Source organism: Xenopus laevis, chromosome 9_10L, assembly GCF_017654675.1.
Source record: "Xenopus laevis strain J_2021 chromosome 9_10L, Xenopus_laevis_v10.1, whole genome shotgun sequence".
Lineage (NCBI taxonomy): Eukaryota > Metazoa > Chordata > Amphibia > Anura > Pipidae > Xenopus > Xenopus laevis.
In genome coordinates this window covers 46949944-46963909 of record NC_054387.1, presented here as the reverse complement: position 1 = coordinate 46963909, position 13966 = coordinate 46949944, and the positions used below count along the sequence as shown (strand labels likewise).

General features: G+C 41.6%; 1 protein-coding gene across 4 annotated transcripts in view; it reads left to right on the top strand.

The window, feature by feature from the left end:
• Positions 1-9164: 9164 nt before the first annotated feature.
• Positions 9165-13966, top strand: part of grb2.L (growth factor receptor bound protein 2 L homeolog) — a 28586-nt gene continuing 23784 nt past the window's right edge. For 2 of the 4 annotated variants that reach the window (XM_018234216.2, XM_018234214.2), the window contains exon 1: positions 9165-9358. The gene's annotated coding sequence lies outside the window, so the exon portion shown is untranslated. Of the gene's footprint in view, positions 9401-13676; positions 13931-13966 lie in introns of those variants that run through there. The other 2 variants (XM_018234215.2, XM_041575560.1) reach the window with 2 other exon arrangements.

The window sequence follows — 13966 nt, the reverse complement described above, 5'->3', positions numbered from 1 at the left end:
TATGTACTTTCTCTCGTTTAAGATGATCAAGTACCTTACGTCTTTTAATAGGCCTGTTTAAGCCCCCACGTTCCATGAGATAATTTTTATGCTTTCAAGGTTTTTACCGAATGTATAATCCATATTATCACTTCCGGCAGACATTTTAATTTATCCTATACCTTTTAGGAAGAAGACATATGAATTGATTCTAACAGTTTGCCCAGTCTGGCTGTCCCAGCGAGCAGACCAGGGTCCTGGACCTAATAAGGTTATGGGGGAATGTGTTGTGCTTAGAAAGATTTTAGATTCCAAATTTCAAAATAAAACATAAAAAACATGAAATATTTACATGACTTAGAGTTTAGCGACAGCTTGTCCAGCTGTCACTAGTGTACCACACCCGTGGTCTTGCTGTGTACTAGAGTAGTGAATTTAGATCAGCAAAGGAGAATAAGGCGATCATTAAATTTGTCCACATCCTAGTCCACAATGTAAGACATTCCTGACTGTCTCCCCTGTTAGCCTAGGTATAACATCTTAAAGGGATCCTGTCATCAGAAAACATGTTTTTTTTCAAAACGCATCAGTTAATAGTGCTACTCCAGCAGACTTCTGCACTGAAATCCATTTCTCAAAACAGATTTTTTTTATATTCAATTTTGAAATCTGACATGGGGCTAGACATTTTGTAAATTTCCCAGTTGCCCCTGGTCATGTGACTTGTGCCTGCACTTTAGGAAAGAAATGCTTTCTGGCAGGCTGCTGTTTTTCCTTTTTAAAGGGATACTGTCATGGGAAAATCATTTTTTTTTTTTAAATGAATCAGTTAATAGTACTGCTCCTGCAGAATTCTGCACTGAAATCCATTTCTCAAAAGAGCAAACAGATTTTTTTATATTCAATTTTGAAATCTGGCTAGACATATTGACAATTTCCCAGCTACCCAAGTCATGTGATGTGCTCTGATAAACTTCAATCACTCTTTACTGCTGTACTGCAAGTTGGAGTGATATCACCTCCTCCCTTTTCCCCCCAGCAGCCTAACAAAAGAATAATGGGAAGGTAACCAGATAGCAGCTCCCTATCACAAGATAACAGCTGCCTGGTAGATCTAAGAACAGCACTCAATAGTAAAAACCCATGTCCCACTGAGACACATTCAGTAACATTGAGAAGGAAAAACAGCAGCCTTCCAGAAAGCATGTCTCTCCTAAAGTGCAGCATACCTCTCAACATTTTGGAAATGAAAAGAGGGACATTTGACCACGCCCATTTTTGTGGCCACACCCCCTAATTACCATGTTCATTTTACAAATTGTATGGTATGTTACACACACACTAACACACACACTAACACACACACACACACAGTAACACATGCAGTAACACACACTAACACACACACACACAGTATAGTAACACACACAGTAACACAAACACACACACAGTAACACATACACACTAACACACACACATACTAACACACACGAACAGACTATAAACAGATTCTGCTTTCAAAACCAATTACATTTATAAATAACATATTACAATAAGCCTTGGGAGGAACCGCACCCAGTGTGGCGCCAGCCACATACCTCACTAGCAGCCTACCCCTAGTCCGCCACTGACAAAGGTTAAGCTCTTTGACGACAAAGAGAGCAGCGCTCTTTTGCGCACATCCACTGCCCCATTTGTGCAGACCGCGCGCCCTAGTTTGCGCACGGTTACACGCGGGCGCCATTAATTATGCTTGTGCGCCCTCATATGCGCCTAGTTACGCGCATGTGCCATTAATTCCGCTCGTGCCCCTTGTTTGCGCACGGTTACGCGCGGGCGCCCTCATTTGCGGGGAGCGCGCCCTGCACTGGCTGAATCTGTAACCCAGTGAGGTTAGACAGTCTAATGGTGTATCTGAAGGGAGCATGGTCCCCTACCTGGGAACACAACTATGTCCCACTCACTGACCCATATTTATGAGGCTGGAACTGATGCAGAATGATAGTCTTAGGTGTATCATTAAATATCACTTTGAAATCACAACTAAGTCATTCAAATTAGGGTAAAATAATTCAACTCCACAAACAATGCCACGGACACCCACACAAACAAAAATGTAAACTTCTGCTTGTCACCTTTAATTATGCATATTGAAAGAAGAGTCTTGCACCAAGTTAGTTACCAGGGGAATACCAGCAAAGCGTTAGGGTTTCACGTGCTGATCCCGGACCCTCTGCTGCGCCGGAAGTGCTGAACCCGGAAGTCGACAAGGAGTGCAGGAATCCAAACCGCCGCGGGACATCTCTCCCTGCTATCTGGGACCGCGGGACAGGCGAGTAAAATCGGGACTGGCCCGCGTAATGCAGGACAGTTGGGAGGTATGGTGCAGGCACAAGTCACATGACTGGGGGCAGCTGGGAAATTGACAAAATGTCTAGCCCCATGTCAGATTTCAAAATTGAATATAAAAAAATCTGTTTGCTCTTTTGAGAAATGGATTTGAGTGCAGAATTCTGCTGGAGTAGCACTATTAACTGATGTGTTTTGAAAAAAACATGTTTTCCGATGACAGGATCCCTTTAATGTAACTGAATGTGTCTCAGTGGGACATGGGTTTTTACTATTGAGGGTTGTTCTTAGATCTACCAGGCAGTTGATATCTTGTGTTAGGGAGCTGCTATCTAGTTACCTTCCCATTGTTCTTTTGTTTGGCTGCTGGGTGGAGGGTGATATCACTCCAACTTGCAGTAAAGAGTGATTGAAGTTTATCAGAGCACAAGTCACATGACTTGGGGCAGCTGGGAAATTGACAATATGTCTACCCCCATGTCAGATTTCAAAATTGAATATAAAAAATATCTGTTTGCTCTTTTGAGAAATGGATTTCAGTGCAGAATTCTGCTGAAGCAGCACTATTAACTGATTCATTTTGAAAAAACATGTTTTTTCGCATGACAGTATCCCTTTAAACTAACTGGTTAATTTTTTTCAACTATAGCAGAAACATGGAAATCAGTCGTTCAAGGGAAATCTAGATTTTCTATAATTCTTAGATAAATATAGTACGTTAAACCAGTTATCTATTTTATCCCATCTGTAACAAAATAAGTAAAATAACTTGTCTGATTTCAAAATAGCAATTATTGTATTCTGAGTCCAGCCTTTCCCATTGGAGATGTTACTCATCTTAATTGCCCTTCTGATCCTAGATCTAACTCGAATGAAAATTCTTGGATCTCATCCAGATAATGTTTTTATGGTTTCCTGGGTATTGAGTCCATCAAGATATATCCTATGATTGTTCTCATAGGTGGGTCAAGCTGGATCTTTATGGTCAGATTCGATTGCTTCCAGAGCTCCAGATCTAGACATCAAAAAACGATCTATCGATAAGCAAATATTTATGACTGAGTGGGCTCCCAGCCAACAGAAGCTTATCAGTTGAATTATATCTGAAGAATAACAATGTCTCCACTGGAACTGAAAAATCAGCCCTCTTGGACATTTTGATGAGTTTTTATATAGTCCAGCGCTTTATCCGGATCCTCAAAAAATTGTGGTTTTTCCATAGGTTTTGTTGAGAATTTTTTTTTTGTAGAGCCAGTCTGTTAGTAGATCTTCCAGCTCTTTGCCTTTAATGGTTTCTGGAACCCCTATGAGTCTCCAGTTGTTTCGCCTGCTGCGGTTCTCAATGTCCTCAACCTTATCTGCCAAGATGATAATTTCTTTCTGTTCCGTGTCAATGGTATTGTGGGCTTTATTCAGATCATCCTCCAAAGATGATATGTGGTCCTCCGCTTCTGTTAGCCTTTGTGAATTTTTAGTTACTTCTTGTAGGACCTCCGTTATGGATTCCTTTATTGGGGCTAATTTTTGATCGAGCAAAGGACCAAGGATATGAACCAGATGTGGTAGAAGGTTGAGGGTCTACCTGAGAATGTTGCGAATCTGATTCTTCCTCCATTTGCTATTGCTCTTCAGATTTTTTGGTGTCCTGTTTTGGTCCTGTTTGTTCTTTGTGGTTTAGTTGTGTTATGGCCCAAATATTTATCCATGTCCCTACTTCAAGATGAGGGATAAGATGAACTATTGAGTTCCAGCAGAGATATCTTGTTCTCTGTGTTTTCAATCAGGGTTGAATGGTGCCTGATAATATATTAATGGTGCAACTCAGATCACTTGTAGGGCGAGACCTCGGGTGTGTATTGTAGATCTTTTACATGTTCTTTGCTGTGTGATAAAGAACTGACAGTTTTTAACAAAATAGCAGTCTTTTACTCATCAGAGTATTTTTCCCGCCAGTAGAATGCTTCCCATTCAGTGTAAATAAGTCACAATAATAGCTGTTTTGTCCAACAGCGTGTTAATAGTCCACTGCCCAGCTTGTGATTATAATAAATTTGTCTTGGCCTTTAGTTTTTCCTTTTCCAGCCCAAAAATCGATATAACAACTTCTGGTGCTTTGTGAGTGCTGAATATTATGTCCGCTCAGTCCCACTGATAAGCCAGAGTAATGGTGTCTCTGGTGGGTGGGTCTGCCTTGGTTGCGCAGTTAATCCTGTTATATATCTCGTTGGGGCTGTAATGTGTTAGCCTTGGCTTTTTATTTTCCCCCTTTTCAGCCCAACCGCCAATATAGCCCTCTTGGTATTTTATGAGCACTAAATATTGTGAGCGCACAGTCTTAAAGATAGGCCAGAATAATGGAGACTCTGGTAGGTAGGCCTACGAAGTTGCGCAATTTCACCCGCTGTGTTTGTGCGCTTCCTGCTGGGGAGCCACTGCCTGCCCTAAATGATCGCCCTCCCGTGACCGGACTTACAGTTGTGGAGACAGATTGTGTCTGGCAGCTTTTATCTTGGTAAGCTGTTTTGCCGACTAGGTTGCCCACTCAAATTTCACCGGTCCAGGTCCACGATGTAGATGTAGCAGCGGAGACTTCTGGGGTTGCAAAGCTGAGGGGTAGCCGATATGCAGCGTGCTCTCTTATCCCCTTGGTTTATCCTCCATTTTGAATGTTATAGCTGTAATCAGTCAAGTTATTGATATTATAAAGCTTAAGCGGCAAGGAGCGCTTACTAAAAAGCAGCCATCTCTTGGGCACGCCCCCCGGAAGTCCCATCATCAGCACATTTGAGGAAGAACAAAGTTTTCATCTCGGTGCCAGAGAGAAAAGGATTCTCCAGACAATACAAGTTTTCAAGTTTTTGCATTTTGCATTTTATTTTTGCATTCTGTATTTGCAGTATTCAATACATTTAATGTACTTCTGCAAACAGAAGCTCAAATGGTACATGTCTTGCATCCAGCCATGCTGACATTATATAGGGACCCGTTAGTGAGATTTGTGAAACCATCAGTAATTGCTGGGGTACAGGTCATAACTAACATCAGTTATCATGATACAGCGCTACATCTACCAGCAAATGAAATTATGCTTGGTTTTGAAACCAGGAATTTCTGAAAATGTTCACAAAGCTTGAAATTTACCCCATTATATGCCCCACATTTTGTAACGTATCAGCATGAAACATCCTAAATGTGAGCACCAGGGGTCTACTGAACACTTTGATGCCCAATATGCATAGATATACCAAACTATTTGGCGCACGAAGACGCCCAAATGACAAAAGTGTATATAAATTTTCACGGCTGACGCGCTGGCTGCTGCAATATAAGCACCCAGGTATGTGTATTATGTGACATAAGACCCCTTAACAGTACAGAGACCCTAGAAAACCATATATTTACAGAAAGTACACATTCTGACGAATCCAATATGCGTTAATATGTGTTTCTACTGCAAACTGACAAACTGCAAAACAATGCTGAACGTAACGGTTTTTATCAAATTTCTGAAAATCGTCAGAAAGCTTGAATTTTACCCAATTATATGCCCCACATTTCATAACGTATCAGCATAAAACATCCTAGATAGGAACGCCAGGGGTCTACTGAACACTTTGATGCCCAATATGCATAGATATACCAAACTACATGAATATATAGTAGATAAAATTTACAAGGCAAAACAAAATAAGACAGAAAAGTATAAAACGCAAATAAATCCAATAAAACCACAAAAATCAACGTTTTTTTTCCCAGACTAGTGTAATCGGCTGTCAGAAGCACAGTTTGAATATTTTAGCAGGGCCAAATAGGTTATACGGACAGAAACAAGTGAACAAAACATATGCAAAGCTGAAAATGCAATAAAATGGCAAAAAATTTAATAAAACGGCTAAAAATGCACCAAAATTCCCAAAATTGCAGTATAATAACCGAAATAACATACAAAAGGTATTGCACAGTAGGATTAGCGAATACACTATTCATAATGGCAATAATAAAAAATTTCAGCTAAAAAAGAGACGATGCGATAAGAAAAAAAACCAAAAAAACCTCAAAGCCATGTATGTGCGTGTGCGCGTGTACAATTGGTAAATTACATGTTATGTGCGTGTGTACATGTGTGTGAGTGCAGTGAGTGTGAGTGACCCCCCTGATCCCCAAAAATGTATGTGTGTGTGTAAGTGTGAATGTAAGTGCGTATTACTGTAATAAGTGTGTGTTGGTGTGTTTGTGTGTGTTATTGTTGCACTAACCTGGAAAAGTAGCTGAAAAGTGTTGCACATGATGTGGGCCACTCGATCCCCTGCTCTGCTCGTTGCCTAGGGGCAGGCGATCGTGTAGGAACGGAGCAAGCAGATCTAACAGCCGCTCCTCCACTCTCTCAAACCCGGAAGTGCTGCAGAACGTAGAATCTACGATCTGTGGCACTTTGGTCCTTTGATCCACAGACCGTATATTTTACGATCTGTGGCACTTAAAGGGTTAAGAGGTTGCTCAACTTCCAAGACTTTTTTAAGTTCAGTTGGTTTCAGATTGTTCATCAGAAATAGACATTTTTAGACAATTACTCTCTATTTTCTATGTATTTTTCACCTTCTAAAGCAGCTCGGGGGGGGGTTACCGGTCCTCTAAACTCTTTTACATTGATACATTTAGTGGATACATTTCTTATCTTTGTCCCTGCTGAGCAGAATCACGGGGTGGCTTTTAGAATTGATACAATAGTTGCTAATACTCCGGAGATGCTGCTGAGAAATGTATCAACTAAATGTTTCAAAATTGTAACCGTTCAGAGTCTGCACCTGAATTACTGAAGACTGAAGCACCACAGACAAGGACATTCAACTTAACTTAGATTTTGAAAAAACTGTAAAAAAAACCTGTTTATTTCTGCTAAACAACCTGAAAACAGTAGGGGGCCCGTTTACTTAGCTCGAGTGAAGGAATAGAAGAAAAAATACTTCGAATTTCGAATGGTCGAATATGGCTACTTCGACTCGAACGATTCGAACTAAAAATCGTTCGACTATTCGACCATTCGATAGTCGAAGTACTGTCTCTTTAAAAAAAACTTCGACCCCCTAGTTCGCCACCTAAAACCTACCGAGGCCAATGTTAGCCTATGGGGAAGGTCCCCATAGGCTTCCTAACAATTTTCTGATCGAAGGAAAATCCTTAGATTGATGGATTAAAATCCTTCGATTCGAACGATTATTCCTTCAAAATTCAAAGTCGAAGGATTTACATTCGGCAGTCGAATATCGAGGATAAATTAACCCTCGATAATCGACCCTATGTAAATCTGCCCTAGAAGTGAAAAAAAAAAAGTGTTTGGAAGGTGAACCACCCCTTTAAATACCTGATGTTGATAAAAACGATGTCCAGTTTAAAGCAATGCAAACTTCTGCTGAAAGGAAAGAGGGCATGCTCCCCTACAGAACAGCACATTTACTGCAGGGCATCTTTAACAACATAGACAAAACAACAACACAGATGTTTATAGTTTTGGTACAACTTTATTTAACATGTTAAAATAAACATTACTGCAACAACAAACTCACCAGACTGTGCCAAAATGTGTATTTTTCAAGATGGCTGAAATTGCTCCAAATAAGTCACTGTTTGAAGACATATAGAAGCAGAATATTTAAATATATGATTTTGTTGTTCTTCCAATCATAAAGTACTCTGTTACTATCCCATGAAAGGCAGGCACCTCCTGCCATAGGTATAAATACAAATATACAGAGAAGGAATGTTCTGGGCACACAATAAGCTATACCCTCATACTGTACTGTTTAAAGGAAACAATATGGCACCTTCCTCCCATAGGTATAAATACAAATATACAGAGAAGGAATGTTCTGGGCACACAATAAGCTATACCCTCATACTGTACTGTCTAAGGAAACAATATGGCAACTCCTACCCACGTGTAGAAATACAAATATACAGAGAAGGAATGTTCTGGGCACACAATAAGCTATACCCTCATACTGTACTGTCTAAGGGAAACAATATGGCACCTCCTACCCATATGTATAAATACAAATATACAGAGAAGGAATGTTCTGGGCACACAATAAGCTATACCCTCATACTGTACTGTCTAAGGGAAACAATATGGCACCTCCTACCCATATGTATAAATACAAATATACAGAGAAGGAATGTTCTGGGCACATAATAAGCTATACCCTCATACTGTACTGTCTAAGGAAACAATATGGCAACTCCTACCCACATGTATTAATACAAATATACAGAGAAGCAGGCCCGGACTGGCAATCTGTGGGTTCTGGCAAATGCCAGAGGGGCTGCTATAAGGTGCCATAAAAAGTCACTATTTAGTGGGCTGGTGGGGGCTGTTTGGGCCTCTGTTTAATCTCAGGTTTAATCGTCCTATTGAAGCGCATACGCGTGACCTAATATCCCCGCGCTGACAGATTACGCCTTACTGGTGTGACTTTACGGGCGGAGAGCCGGGGAAGGAGTGCGCACCTCATGCCCAGTGGCGGGACATTAAGGCCACATTCCGGGACAGCGGGACAGGCGGATAAAAGCAGGACTGTCCAGTGAAAAACGGGACAGTTGGGGGGTATGCAAATATACAGAGAAGGAATGTTCTGGGCACACAATAAGCTATACCCTCATACTGAGCTAATCCCACCAGCAGCAGAACACAAGAACAGCCGGTCAGAGACAGCACAGCAGCAGAATAGAAAGCCAGAGAGAGGACCGAGGGAGTGATCTCATCCATCAAGCTGCTGGCACATCCTCCAGAAAGACGATCCGATCGGCTGTGAAGTCTTGATGCAGAGAGAAGACTGACGTCACTGACTAAGCACCACCCACCGGAAGGAGAGAATCAATCTGCAGCGTGAGCGGAAGAAGCAAGCAAGCCGGAAAGAGCCGAAGGGGACAACTGCTCCCCCCTCCGCCGCTCCGGAAACTGCAGAGAAAACCCGGAAGAAGCAAGGAAGATCGGGACATCTTCACCTGCTATCCGGGACGGCGGGACAGGCAGGTAAAATCGGGACTGTCCCGCCTAGTGCGAGACACTTGGGAGGTAAACTCCTTGGGGCTGCCTGGGAGGAGGAGGGGGGATACTGGGAGCTGTAAAAGTGGCGCACGCTGAAAGAATGTCTAGCGCAAAACCATTACCGTGTTGTTTGATGAGAAGCAGTGGGTGAGGGAGTTGGGGAAGGCTGGTGAGGTTCAATCATGTTTGGGTGCGAGACTAATGACTTTGTGCAGATAAGGAAGACGAGGAGGAGGAGGACAGAAAGGATCTTCCAGAGACAAAAAGGGGAAGTGAGGGTGGTTGGGGGCTGAAGAAGGACACAAGAAAGTGCTGAGATGGGTCAAATAGCAGAGAGAACTGATAGGGGATGAGATCTACATGAGGATTCATCACAAGAGAACGGCTAGAGACAGCTGGAGACTTCGCCCTCCTGCCTGTACGTTCATTGTTTGTTATAGGGCTGCTCGCTCTATTTAAAGACTCTTTTTTTTTATTATGAGATTGAAGTTTACAGATAAAAAACTATTGTTTGCTAGGGCTGACATCTGCGCGGACTAGACTGGTTTCTATGCAGCCATGCAGCATACATCCACAATGATTAGCTCGTTCTCATGTAGATCTTATAGGAATCTGGTTTTAGTGCAGTCAGGTAGAAACACATTGATGGACCTGTGCCTTATAACTGATGTTTATCTTAAATTGCATCCTTACTGGACTCCTAGCTCTCTAAATTAACCTTTAATGAGTGATGACTGATTCTCAGCATTGTGTATTTGGCCTTGGATACACTCAGCTGTGACAATGGAGAAGAGAGTGCTGATGGGTAAGTAAGAGAGAGCAGATGTGGTGGGAGGATGAGGCCAGTGGGAGAACAGGGAGAGTTGTGTTGCTGAATAGAGGTTTGGGTGGGGGGGTGGAGAAGTGACAGGTCAGAGGAGGATGATGATGATGAAGAAGATTGGGCACGTCTAATACTGACTCCCAGACTAGGGGCAAGGGGGCACACAGACTTGTAAACTAAGGGCTGGTGTGTAGGACTGATAGAGAAATACGGATTGGGTGAAAATCTTAACGGGTAGGTGGGAAAGGAGGGACAGATTGCCCTCCTTCAGATTCTATAATAAAGTGAATAGGTACTTATGCCCATCCTAGACCTCACACATAACTGCAATTCACATCTAAAGGTGGGGACTTGTAGCTTTATTTCACCCTCCCAGGGTGCAAGAAGACACTATTGGGGTTATGTAATTAAAGGCACTAAGTTTGCCCAGTGGCAGTAACCTATAGCAACCAATAAGCAGGTAGAATTTCCTGGTCACATGTTTAAAAGCAAACATATTATTGGTTGCTACTGGTTACTGCTCCTGGGCAAACTTAGTGCCTTTTATTACATGTGGGGGTAAGCCACAATACCTTTAAGTGAAAGATAAACTGAAAGGGGGCGGGTGTAGGGGTACAACAGAGGCATGTAGCCCAAAATCTGGGTGGGGGATCTACCTTATGTGTGAGGGTTGGAGCGCTGAGAAGAAAGCCTGCTGATGGCAAGTGGGAGAAAGAAAATATGGGCTAGATAGCAGCTGCATGTATATTTATAGTGTATGTATATATATTTATCTTGGCTTGTGTTAATTACTCACTGTATGAAAGCAAATCTGGGGCAGTATGTAGATCAGGCTGCTGTGCTGTATAATTCACATGATGGTTTTAAGACTGATGTCTGCAAATGCATTCAGGCGTCTATTAATAATAATAATACCATTCAGCAAAATATTATCCCTCCCTCCCCATCACAGTTACATATATCCTTCCAGCGAATTGCAAGGGAAATTCTCACTTCTTCTTTAATTCACCCGTTGCTCATTATTTATTTTAATTATTATTAGGCAAATTCTGAAAATATCTTTAATCAACTTTTGTATCATTAGTTATTTTACATTCATTTTCATAATGATACTGTCTGTAAACAGCCTTTATCTACCCTGCTGATTTTTTTCTGTGCAGGTGGGTGGGTGCTGCCATAGAACTTAGTTCATATGAAGGTTCCTCCCCATAGGCTGCAATAGCAACATTGTTACTTGGTGACCATTTCTTTTTTCCTTCTTACACACGTCTTCCTTGATGAATTTGTACTTTGTTCAGTTCTAGATTATACTTTAAAGCAGCTATAGTTTTGGTTATTAGCATTTCCTCTTAGTGAGTATGTGGTTAACCCATTGTTATCTTTTATGCTCTGCTGCAAGTGCATGCACACTGAAATGATGGTTATATTTTTCCTTGAAATTACATTACTTGCTTGGTTTGCAAACTATAGGTGCAAGCATTATTGCATTTGGAACATAGAGGCCTGTGTTCAATTACATAGTTCGCAACCTAACCTATCTGTTTGGAATCGGTACATAAAGAGCAGATGTTGGCCTGAGTATAGAGGGCAATTCCAAGCAATGTAGTGTGGATTAGCACACCCACCTTCTAGGTCAGCAAAGATATGCCTGGTGCACGTGGGTGGAGGCTCGGCAACCCCCCAAAGCAGTAGTGTAGAAAGAACCTCACGGCACACAGGTCTGCATGAAGTTTTCAGTGATTTATTGAAGCGGAGTGCACAGCAACGTTTCGGGGTCACCCCCTTTGTCAAGCAAAGGGGGTGACCCCGAAACGTTGCTGTGCACTCCGCTTCAATAAATCACTGAAAACTTCATGCAGACCTGTGTGCCGTGAGGTTCTTTCTACACTACTGAGTATAGAGGGCACGCTGCTCTAATGAGCAAAATTTATATATATATATATATATATATATATATATATATATATATATATGAATATCCTGTAAATTCTATCCTTATAAACTGTGAGTTCTGATGTCACTTCTGTCACATGAGTCACTGAAACTTGTGTATTATAATAAACCTCAGAGTTCCATGACCTTCGGCCTCGTGTTTTTATATGGTCATGAAACTCTTCGGTAACTTATAATATCCTTATAATTTACAAGACAAATACAACTTTATTCACTATATATCTATATATCTATATATCTATATATATATATATATATATTGCCATAATAAGACCTTTCGAATGCATTTATTTGTGGATTACGTGTAAGTCACTTGTTTGTTTAGTATTTCAGTGTCAGAATAGTTTGAGTGTATATGAGGCCGCAGCATCCAGCTTAACTGCTTGCGTAAACCAGGCACAAGACATGGCAATTATGAAGTTACTTTCCCTTTCAAGTGGCTGTGCATGTTTTGTTTTGGCTACCTAGGCCTGCGGTGAGGGGTGTGGATTCTTAGCTACTTGCAGCTTGTAAGAGTAAGCAACGCTCAGTGCTTGGTGATGGTATGTTATGTATGCGACTATAAGGCATTTTTAAAGAGGATGAGAACGATAGCCTAAATAAAAAGTATGCCTAGAGGTGCTTTATTTTATATTCTGAATTTACTGCACAAGACCAGAGTTTTCAATAATAATCCAGTCTTTTAAAGTTGGCTGTATCAGCTTCCCATCTTGGATCTCTTACAGTGTCCGTGGCACTGCACGTGCTCAGTGGGCTCTGAGCAGCTGTTGAGAAGCTAAGCAGAAAATGTGGTTTGCCTGTCATATAAGATGATGCTACAGGACCGATTATTATATTCTAATGCTAATTGTGCGCAGAATGCGCGGGTTTCTGTGTTGTTATCTAATGTGAATAGAAATGAATTACTAGTTAGTGTTGTATTGAAATTTTATGTCGATAAGTTATAAGCTGTATGTGGAAGGTAAAAGGAAAGTGACAGCAGCCAAGAGCATATGCTGTTTATCAGTAGAACAGAAGATGGGAGCTACTGGGGCATCTTCAGAGGCACGGATCTTTCCTGATATAGGGCCTGGGCTGGTACAGAACTCCAAAACACAAGGTGTAACATTTTTAGCTTAATTCTTTTTGAGCTTCAGTTCTCTTGTAGGGTAGTGTACATATCTCCTGGTTACGTTCTCCGAAATTCCCCATATGAAGGCAGAATAGCCGTTAGCTGGCTGCTGCCATGCTATTTGTACAGTCCATTAGTGTGATGATTTAATCATATGGTGCTGGGGCTGTGGAGAAGGTGGGGGGGTTCTGATTTTTTTTCTTTTTCATTCCTTGGTGCAATCATTTATCTTTCAAAACAGGAAAGAGGAGTGGCCCTGCCGCATGGATTATGAAGGGGGATGTACACCGTTTTGATTTAACCCCATCCTGCCTGCTGCTTTATATGGGTTAACTCTCAAACACACCCTTTTCCTGTGAATTGGGAGCTTGCGGTGACATCCTGTGGTGTCCGTGTGGGCTCAGCCAAGTCTGTATCATTCTTATCACTGCCTAAGCACATTGTTCATTGCTTTATTGCCCAAAGCAGGCCAGGTAACATCCTTTCCTAAGGCTAGCTTAAGCCTGTCTCTGCCACAGAGAATATATCCTGCTGCAGGTCTGTGCTATGAGTCAGGAAGAGAACAGTAATATATGGGGATTGAGCTTTGCCTGAATTTTCGCGTGGCAGCCTGGAAACCAGCCTGGTTCAAAAATGCACATTTTCTTTGTATCATTTTGGCCTGTGTGAGGTAGGATGAATCTCTTTACTGCACGGTACTCATAGA